Genomic DNA, 6,000 nt, shown 5'->3' on the forward strand with positions numbered 1-6,000 from the left:
ACTTCAAACTCATATCTAGCACTGTCAAAATACTTTCCGTACTTTTAACAATTTGAAAAGTCATGAAGCCCTTTCAAACACAAACTATCCAGCCTGAACTTCCCCCACTTTCCCAATCAGTTCAATTTTATATTACCTAAAGAATTCCACGCACAAGAAACCACAAATATTATCTTTATTCTTTATCTCTGTAGTCACCACCTACTGGCCTCTAATTATATTACCTGAGATAGCAAAGATGAAGATAAAATGACTATACAACCTTATGTTATGCATTGTAAGCTTCACACTGTATGTAATTTGCAAGTGAAAGTAATAAGTTACATTATGCTCACAATTATTTGCATCATCATTTTTTCTTCTTTATTTGAAAATAATATTTGCAACATTGTAAATCAGTGGAAGCAACACATAGTAACAGAAATGAGGTATTAATTAGTGAGACACACAGCCACAATGCTTTTCACAACTCTCTCTTCAAAGATCCGATTTTGCTTTGAAAAAACAAAAAAGAACCTGTGTCAAACTGTGTCATAAAAGCAAAGCAGTGCTACACACCAACACAAACAAGTGCTCTCAGCAACTGATGTTCTTCTCAGTTAAGAGCTGAACAAGTTCCACACAGTTCAATAGCTCAACTAACATCAGTAAAATTTTGTGAAAGGATTTTAATAGTTGATGACGACTCATTCACAACTTACACACAATGCAAACTTATTTTAAAGACACACAAAAACATTCTTATCAGTAAAATCAAATACAGGACTGAAATGCTGCCAAATTGACAGAAGTCCTCCAACACTTCAGACCTTGTATGAGATTCCTTTAACTGAGTTAAGTATGACCTTATGTTCTAAAAATCAAAAGTGTGGAAGAAACCATGTGACTGAGTAAGGGAAATGATCAAAACCTATCTAATTGCAAAAGCCTGTGAGCTCAGTATTGAATGTTGTGTTTTACATATATAAAACAACAACTACTCTTTAAAAAAAACCAAAACACCAAAAGTACAGGTTCCCTATCTTAGCTTTACCTATTTCATAAGTAGCTTCACTTCTTACAGGAGTGAGAAACTGACAAGAAAGATTATATTATTCAAGCCTATATTCCTGATATTCTAAATATTACCAATCTTTAACAAAGGATGCAGAGATTGACTTGCACTCAGTAAGAAAACAGTAAGGAATCAACTTGTGGCTGGTCCTGTAGAGGACAGCAAACGCATAGAAGATGACATCTTTCTATCACTGTCTATATTATGTAGACTATATAAGGTAGGAAGTGGTTTGAAGATCAGCTGAAAAAGTCAAGCCATTTCAGTGAGCATGGAAGAAAGAAACAGTTATTTTACTAACCCATTGAAACTCAGGTTTTAAATCAAAATTATCAGTGATAGTAAGGCACAAAGACAAAATGGATGAACGCCTGTTCTGCCAAAAATTAAGTTATCAACAGTAAAAACTTACAGCATTTGAAAAATACTAGCAAGTTACAGAAAAACAAATTAAATGGCATACAGGTGAGTATACTATATTCCTATCAAGTGTTATGCACAAATGTAATTTGAACTACACATCTACAGTGCCAACAGACCCAGCTATCTCTAGCAGTAAACTCAGCTGTGTATTCATGTACAAATCAGTTAAGTAAATTAAAGATATTTTAATTAAGTTTGTTAAATTTTAAAGTTTGGGTTTTTTTAAACACAAAAAACCCCAACAAAACAACAAACGAAACACAACACAACAAAACACTACTTGTTTTCTTTAAAATGAAAGGTTACAAAGAGAAAACAGTTCCACTGGAAAAACAGTATTTTGTTATTCATATCTAGTTTTTGCCCCCTCTTCTAACAAACATCTCAGGCTAGATCAGTAAACAGACTTGGGCACCTAAAAACGGGACTCAGCCAAACTGACCTGCAAAAATCCTACAGAAGGCAAAGCCTATCCTAGGTCAAACCTGGTGCTTCTATCTCCTATTTTAAGCACATTAGGTTAGATACAAATCGATCTTGACACAAGCACCTAGATAACATTTAAATCAGGTCAGAATTCACAAGTTACAGAATCATGGAACAATTCATGTTGGAAGAGCCTTCTAGAGCTTGTCTAGTCCAAACCTCTGTTCGAAGTTCAATCCATATGCTATCCAACACCAAAGACAGCTCAGGCTGTTCAGATCCTTGTCAAGTTTTGAACATCTCCAAGGATGGTGATTCCACAGCCTCTGAGGAACCAGTTCACATCTGACCACATTCATAATGAAAACAGAACTCCCATCAGTGTCCTTTGTCCTTTGCCTCTTAATCTTTCATTACACATCTCTTGGAAGAGCATAGGTCTTCCTTCTCTATACCCTCCCATTACACACAGCAACTGGATCTACTCCTTGGTCTTTTCTCCTCCAGACAGAAGGAACTCAGCTCTCACCTCTCCTCATACATCAAATGCTCCAGCCCCTATGTAACAGAGTGGTCCTCTGCTCAAATTTCTCCACTATGTCTATACCCTTCTTTAACTGAGCAGGGCAACACTTCCAGATGCAGCCTCATCAGTTCCAAAGAGAGGAAAATAATCACTTCCCCCAGCGTGCTAGATAAACCTTTTCTAACATGGCCCAAACCTTCATCACTACAGGCACACTGCTCCCTAATGTTCAACTCACTTGTCCTGGTTATCCACCAGGACCCCATGGTTCTTCTTCTGCAAAGCTCATTCCTAGATAGCCATCACCCAGCCTATACTGAGGGACAAGGTTACTCTGTTCCAGGCATGTGACTTGATTAAACTTCCTGAGGTTACCATCAGACTATTTGTCCAATCAGTTAACATCTTTATCTACTGTTTAGGCCTACCCTTTGGCTTCCTGACCATTCCCCATAATACGGTATCAAATATGCCAAGAGTTAATACTTTTCCACTGAAGGCCTTTAGAGGAAGAAAATACTGGCCTTTCCCCCTCTCTGGCAATGGAAGAAGCTAAATCTGAGCAATACGCTGCTAAAGCAGCGGCTCTACCTACCGCTCTGCTGTACACTCTTCATCTCTAGTTTTAAATCAATAGCTAAGCCATTTTCAAGATACTGACAAAGATACTGACAGAAAGAAATTCAGTATCAATATAAACCTTTAATATGTAGCCTACTATCAAAACCTTTTTCTGCCAGGATGACATTAAAGAGGCCAAACAGGCTTTTCAATCAGGAATTTCAAAAATTTTGCAAGTTATCCCCAACGCCAGGTAGAACACATACCTAGGAGCTACAGCTGTAACTCTGAAATTAATTTCTACATCCCTATTATTACAACAATTGGGGGAAAAGAATCAGTAACAAAACCAAACAAAATATGCAACATCTCCACCCCCCCCTTTTAAACCAGACAGTTAAAGGAGATGAAGAAGATTTGAGGATGTGCTTCAGCTACTTTAAACTGGTCTGGAAGTACAAAACAATCACAGGCATAATTTAACACTATGGATTCACATCTACTTTCAATGTCAGTAGCAATACCTGAAAACATTATCACTTCTGCTCTGCCTCAGCTACTCACCATACATTGTGCTAGCAATTTCTTTTCTTTTAGAACTGCTGGCCGAGATGTTTTTGCCCTTACACTTTGAACTGTTTCACTGAAGAGGTGCAAAGTTAGCTTTAGTATTTTGAAACTTTGTGACTTTGACTGCAATGGGGTTAGAAGCCAGTAGCTTAGACAGCAGATCCAAGGGGGCAGCAACCTTCAACAGGAAAGACAGTGAGAGAGAATAGAAAGGAACACCAGAAGCTAGTTTAAGAGCCATAACCTTTTTAGCTATGTTGTCAACACCAGAAAAACACATATGCTCATGGTCTTTTCAGAGGTTCATTTAATACTCTGCTTTCTTGCACCTCATTAAAACATGGATGAACCTAGGTAACTGCAGATCTTCAAGCTCAGCTTATATGGCAACCATCTGTCTCCCACGGATGAGTTGCACACTTCTATGCTGTGGCTTATTATTCCAAAATGCAGTTTGGTAGGTGCAAAGTTAGAGATCATACACCAGATATTCAAGATGAACTTCACAGAAAACTTGAAAGTGGACTCTGAATCTAGCTTTGCAATCACAGCATATGGTACAAAGCCATTAGTGCCCAGGTTGATGCATTTTTACAGTCACCAAGCCTTTATCATGCAACTTCACCCTCACATAAATTGCAGAAGACTTCAGGTTTTCTTTACCAAGATTTCCTCCAAACACTATGAAGTCTTGGAAATTCAATACCCTTACCCGCAAAGAGTTTATCTGAGCTACAGATTAACCATAAAAAAAGTGGTAAGATACCCAAATACCCAGGCTGAATCACCAAGTACAACACCACTGGGCCCAGACAGTACAAAGCAGACTATTGCTTCTACAACTTCCATGGGAACAGAATGAAGGGTAAAGTCAGTAAGAGCAAAGACAGCTCTGCATAAGCCAGTATTCATGCTCTTGTACCATTTTCCTGAAGTAAGGAATTTGGTGCACTGGCACCTGAGAGAAATGGGCCTCCCTGGTTAAATCAGATAAATTCAGGCTTAGTAACACTGAAATGACATTTTGTCCTTAACTCAAATTCTGCAGCTAGGTGTGGCTTTATCATACCACCTGGGAGACTAGACCATACTTTCGTTTATCCCTACTGACCATAGTAGGGCAAGATTGATATCCCATGATATTAACTGAAATTCCTTTTGTTTGCCTGTATCCGCTCATACCTCCTGTAGCCAATAAGCATGGTCTCACTGCTTTACTGGCCTATTCAAGAGATGCACATGTCGCACTTGGATACTGCAAAGCACTGACCTAGTATAAAAGTGATCCTTTCCTAATAAAGTTTATAGTTATTTCTATACAGAATATTTTTTTTTGTTCTCTAAATTCAATGAGAGACCAACTCATTTGAGTTAAATTTACTTTGGTTGTTTTCAATCATCAATCTGACCACCACTAGCCAGGTTTATATTAAGAAATAGCACCTAGGATTTTGAAGAAATAGAATCAATGTTTAGCCAATACACTATTGGTATTAAAATTGAAGAATTTATTTTACTCATTATCACAAAGCAGTATGTCACTAAAAATGAGTTTTCCCTCATTCTAAATATAGGCATTTACAACTTCTTTTCTTACCTTTTCAGTGTTTGTTTACTAAAAGCTTCAGAGGCATTTTTGTGAGAATTGAGCAGCAATGAATCATCAATTCATATAACCAATAAATTGCTCCTAATCTGGTCTTTCAGACCCGTTTAAGTGTTCTGCAGCAGGTCTGCAGAACCATACACAGTAAAACACGAAACCACTTATTTACATAATTGAGGGGTGACTTGTTGATTCACACACAAATCTGAGGGTTAGACACAAGGGTTGGGCTAGATGAGTGATAGAGGTCCATTCTTATGTAAATTAGTTTATGACTTACATAGTTTAAGAGTTGTGCTTTTTTTCAACCTGTTACACCACTGCAAATTAAGTACAAACATTAAATCAAGACAACAGTAACAAAAAACTCACATCAAAACATAAACACATTTGAACCCTTCAATGCTGCCTCCTTGGCACAAACCTGTCACTGACCTATGCATCATCCAACTTCAGAGTAAGCCATACTAGACTGCCTGATACCAACAGTCCAGACTCTTGTCCTGCCACTATGGACAAATGCAGCCTAAGGCAAGCAACTCTTCCTGTCAAAGATACCAAAATGTGAAGTCAAGACTGAAAGGCCTTAACTTGATCATAATTCTGTAGATTCAGCATATGCAATAAAACTATTTCATGGATAGTCTTCAAAACACATACTCTCTGTTTAAAACCAGAAATAAATTATTCAGAAACATACAAACCAAAATACGCAATGCAACAGGTATTTGTGGTGGTGTGGGGGTTTTTTATTCATATACTTTTGTAGCACTGAATTTATCACTTTTTAAAAGAAGTCCGAGTGAAAAAAACACCGATTTTTTGTTCCCTACA

General features: G+C 37.5%; 1 protein-coding gene across 1 annotated transcript in view; it reads right to left on the reverse strand.

Annotated features, from left to right (window-relative positions):
* PPM1B (protein phosphatase, Mg2+/Mn2+ dependent 1B) overlaps positions 1-6,000 on the reverse strand; it is a 30,577-nt gene that overhangs the window by 23,815 nt on the left and 762 nt on the right. The gene's annotated exons all lie outside the window — the stretch shown is intronic.

Source organism: Antrostomus carolinensis, unplaced genomic scaffold (genome assembly GCF_000700745.2).
Source record: "Antrostomus carolinensis isolate BGI_N321 unplaced genomic scaffold, ASM70074v2 scaffold1939, whole genome shotgun sequence".
In the NCBI taxonomy this organism is placed as follows: Eukaryota; Metazoa; Chordata; class Aves; order Caprimulgiformes; family Caprimulgidae; genus Antrostomus; species Antrostomus carolinensis.